This window comes from Helianthus annuus, chromosome 12 (assembly GCF_002127325.2).
Source record: "Helianthus annuus cultivar XRQ/B chromosome 12, HanXRQr2.0-SUNRISE, whole genome shotgun sequence".
Taxonomy (NCBI): domain Eukaryota; kingdom Viridiplantae; phylum Streptophyta; class Magnoliopsida; order Asterales; family Asteraceae; genus Helianthus; species Helianthus annuus.
The window spans coordinates 134822423-134827895 of NC_035444.2; positions in this window are offsets into that span (position 1 = coordinate 134822423).

A 5473-nucleotide genomic window follows, 5' to 3' on the forward strand; every position below is an offset into this window, starting at 1 on the left:
CACTGGAAATTGCTCAGAAACATTCGCAAAGGGTTGGTTATCGTTGCGACGAAAAATATACTTGGGATCATAAATGCAAATCTACTCCTCAACTCCTCTTCTTCGATGATGATTCGGTCGATAATGGTGGCTCGTTGGATTCCCTTTCTTCTGATAATTCTGATGTTGTGTTAGCCGACAAACTTTAGGTTGAGGAGGTAAAAACGCATTCCACTATTTCCTATAATGCTTTATCAGGTGGTTGCTCTATGTCTACTTTGAGTTTTACGGGTACGGTTTCTGGTAAAGAGGTTCAGGTTTTGTTGGATGGCGGTAGTACGCATTGTTTTGTGCAGACTCGAATTGCCAATTTTCTGAAATTTTAAGTGGAATGTATTACTCCATTTCCAGTTCTTGTTGGTTGCAACGAATGATTGTCGTGTTCTGTTTTAGCTCGTAATGTGGAATTAGTTATCCAGGGGCATACAGTGGTGGTTGATTTCTATGTTCTTCCCTTGTAGGGTAGGATATGGTTTGGGGGGTTTCGTGGTTGGCTACATTATAATGACGGACTATTCCACATCGGTATTTGAGTTTTCCTTACAAGGTAAACGGGCTAAATAACAAGGTGATACATCCTCGGTTCAAGCTATTCATTTCAGTGGGTTCCGGAAATTACTTCACTCGGATGCGGTTGGGCAACTATATCATTTGTCTTTATACCTCCTAATACTTCCAGCCGCCTTATCCACGAGAATTGCAAACGGTTCTACAACGGTTTTCTGCTGTGTTTACCGCTCCACACGGGCTTCATCCAACCAGTACTCAGGATCATCATATTGACTTATTGCCAAACAACACACCCATTTTTGTCCGACCGTAACGATACCCGCATTTTCAGAAACAAGAAATTGAACGGTTAGTTAAAGAGATGCTTGACCAAGGAATTATTCGCCCTAGCACGAGTGCCTTTTCCTCTCCGGTCATTTTGGTGCGTAAAAAGGATGGTACGTGGCGCTTTTGCGTCGATTATAGAGCATTGATTTCCATTACCATCCGGGACTGATTCCCTATACCATCGATAGATGAGTTATTCGATGAGTTACATGGCGCTAAATTCTTCTCCAAGCTTGATTTATTGTCCGGGTATCATCAAATTCGTATTGCGGGTAATGATTCAATGAAACCCGCCTTTCGGATTCATGAGGGGCACTACGAGTTTTTGGTCATGCCCTTCGAGTTGACCAATGCCCCTTCCGTCTTTCAACGCCTTATGAATCATGTTTTCCATCCACATCTTCGTCGATTTATTTTAGTCTTCTTTGACGACATTCTCATTTATAGAAAAACTTGGAAAGACCATTTGTCTCATATTGTTATTACTTTACAATTACTGTTAGCAAATAAGTTGGTGGCTAAGTTGTCTAAATGTATATTTGGCCAAACCCAAGTCTCTTATTTGGGTCATGTGATATCTTCCAAGGGAGTGGCAGTGGACCTCGACAAGATAAACTTCATCCAACGATGGCCGGTTCCCATAAACGTCACAGAGGTTCGTAGTTTCTTGTGGCTTGCCGGGTATTACCGGCGATTTATTAAAAAGTATGCTTCTATTGCAGGTCCAATGACTGACCTATTACAGAAATATACTTTTGTTTGGAATTACACTACTTTACACTCATTCACACAGCTTAAACAACTCCTTAGTTCGACTCCAATACTTCGCCTTCCCAACTTTTCAAAACCATTTAATCTTGAAACCGATGCTTCGGGTGTGGGTAATGGTGTTGTGTTGTCTCAAGATAAGCATCCACTAGCTTATTTTAGTAAGAAGCTATGCGCGCGAATGCAACAAGCATCCACTTATCACAGAGAAATGTATGCCATTACACAAGCAATTGCAATGTGGAGACAATACTTATTGGGTCACAAGTTTACAATTAGTACGGATCAACAATCATTGAAACGACTTCAAGAGCAAGTCATCCGAATACCCGAACAACAAAAATGGTTGGGTAAACTTTTGGGTTTTCACTTTGACATTGTATATCGGCTCGACAGTCAAAATAGCGTTGCTGATGCGCTTTCTCGAGATTCTTCGGTATGACACCTGTGTCACTTCAAACCATCAAACAAATACCAAACCAATGAAATATTGTATTTCATACTTGGGATTTGTATAAATATGTGTATCGTTTGCACATATCAATTCTTATTCGATTTCGAGCTTTAAATCGCTTTCTGGAAGGTTATATGCGATCTGATGCATAAATATAACCAGTTTAATGCAACAAACACTCCGGAATAGTGACATAGGCTTAACATACCTTAAATAACCTTTACATAACTTAGAAATAAGTTTTGGATGGTTTGGTGTGTCGAAATCAAGTTTATTCGCTTACAGGGACTAATTTCGACAAACTGCGAAAGTGTGCCGATTCGTACTGTAACAAACATTCCGGAACTTGATCATAAGTTAAATATTCCCTAAATATCCTTTACATAGCTTATAAATAGGCTTTGAGGTGTTTGGTGCGCAAAAATAAACTTTCTTGATCAATAGGGACTAAAAGCGTCAAAAAGTGCATAAGTTTGCATTTTCGCGCATATCTTACGTTCTGAATATATCCAGATATCCAAGATTTATGTAATCATTAAAATATTTTATTTTAGTGATTGTCATGATAAAATTCCATTCGTCGCGCAATTTGGATCGTTTTTGCATTCGTTACGACTTCCGTCGTAATTTACCGAACAACGCAACTGTACGACCAAACGAGCCGACATCCGAGATATTTTTGAGCATATTTTAAGTCCCCTATACTTTAACTTCATTTTAGAGCTTTGAAATGGGGTTAACGGGGCTTAAACGTGTCAAAAATGCATCGAAAACCAAGTTTGGGGCTTTAGGGACTAAAACTGCCATTTTTGAAAGTTGCTGACCTGCAAGGTCCTTACGGACCGTATGGAACTTTACTTACGGTCCGTAAGCAGTCCCCATGTCAGCAGAATCATGTTTCCAGCTTGATCCAGCTGTTCCACACTCTTGCAAATGATTTTGGGCAATACTAGCGGCTATTTTGGGTGCCCATGGTTTCACAAATCAGTGGGCATGATGTGTACGGATGAGATCAAAGCACGTTTCTCGAGGAACGATCTTAACGGCTCTCCGAAAACTATAAATACCCCAACCCACTTCATTGCAAAACCCACTTTTGATCTGATGGTTCTCTAAGTTGAGGTGCTTACACTTCATACCTGAGAATAATCGGGTCAAACTTCCGTTCTTGGACCTTTTGTAAGTATTCTTTCGTTCTTTTACGCGTTTTTATCATGAAAGTCAAACTTTGTTTGACTTTCATCATTGACCAGTTTATGGTCAACACGAAGTTTGTTTGAACTTCGCAACGTGAGTGTAATCACGATGGTTATAGTCCCTAGTGACTATACCTACTGATTACCACGTTGTTTAGGTGTAGTGACGAGTCGTAGTTTCGGCCAAAATGTGTATTCTTGCGTATTTTGTAACCAATTTACTTTTAGGTATCAAAACCGTTTGTTTTGATACCAAACCTGTTTTCTAAATTCGTTAAACATGTTTAGCTCGTCACTTTAGGTTTAGTGCTTATGTAGGGTCGTAAGGTAAGCGATCTAAACAATCGCTTATACTTACAAACCCGACCCGTTTGGTCGATCATCAGGATCCGACCAAACACATTAGGTGACCATAGTTGTATAGGGAATAACCTTCCGAGGTTATACCTTATGGTCACGTCGTTTAAGTAGTTATATGATAGGTAGTTTATATGCCTTAGGAAAATGACCAAAATGCCCTTTTTATGCATAATTGATATTTAAGCATATGTAACCCAAACTTTTGTCACTTAACTGATTATGCAACATAATTAAACATGTTTAGGCATATAATACTTGTCATGGGACTAGTTAGGCGTTCCCAATGCGTTTTTACATGAACGACGCGTTAAAGTAGCATAAGCTACCTAAACGGGTCGTAATGGGTGGTAAGCACTTTGGTTTGGTTTCCTTTTAGTATGTAGGCTTTGTTAAATCATATCATATGAGTTCCAATACCCATTTGGTTTACGAAACCTCATCCTATCCGATCTTTCGATTTAGATCCGGATTATTTACATAGTTACCTAATTAGGTGCCGTTTGATTCCGTGCTCCCTCTAGCTTTGCTTGGTTGTTGTTCAAGACTTCTAAGCATTCTCAAGTGAGTACCTAGTCCCCTCTTTTACTGTTTTCAATGTTTTGGGGTGAAGCATGTGTACCTATTTGTTATGTTCATGATTTCAAAGTATAATTTATTATACGTATTTGTACTTATCTTTTTTGACAAACTGAATGATTATTTATGGTTTAAACTCTAATTTTTCAAAGATTATAAAAATTAATTGTTGGATAGTACTTATTTTATGTTCACCAGACCGGTTGGTAGTATGATATAGCGTTATAGGATTTGACACCCCATTCCTATTGTCATGGAATGTCTAAAACCAATTTATTTTTATCCAAATAGGGATTGCCTTTGTGGTATTCCTATAGTCTCAAAGGTGTAGTTTGATGCACTAGGTCTGAATGAATTCTTAAATCACATTATTTTTGGTATATTCAGTTATACTCCCAAAAGTATAGTTTGATATGCTCTCATATGTGATATTGTACAAAACCAACATATAATTATAAAACCAAAACATATTTTAATATGTTATTTATAAAACCAAAACATAGTTTAATATGTTATTTATAAAACCAAAACATATTTTAATATGTTATTTATAAAACCAAAACATATTTTGATATGTTATTTATAAAACCAAAACATAGTTTAATATGTTATTTATAAAACCAAATCATAGTTAATATGTTATTTATAAAACCAAAATATAGTTTAATATGTTATTAAAACCAAAGTATACTTTTGATATACTACTGAAAATTATTATTTTACCGACTAAAGTATATATTTAATATACAATTTGTTTAACGATTGGTTTTTGGTTAGTGTTTAGATAACGTGACGGGTGTAATGTGATGAAAACATGGTAGATACGCCGCTGGTACTTCTTCTATATAATGTTTTCATCACATTACATACAGTGGCGTTATTTAGTACACTTGGGTTAACGATTTTGGAACTAAAATATATTTTAATATATTACTTATTCGACTTTCTTAAAACCAAAGTATATTTTTATATATACTATAAACCTTTTTATCAAAATATTGTTTTATAAACAATATACTTTATACAAATTCATTTTATTTAGTTATTTAATTACCTATGTATTATTATTTTATATTATCTGATTTCTTATAAATTATAATATGATTTATAAAAGAAAATATTTTAAGGTTCATGACTATTTTTGATTAAATATATTTTTTAAAACTTATAAGTCATGAATCCTATTTTCATAAAACCTATGTATCTCACAGGCATTTTTATGCTGGCGTACCTATTTTTACAC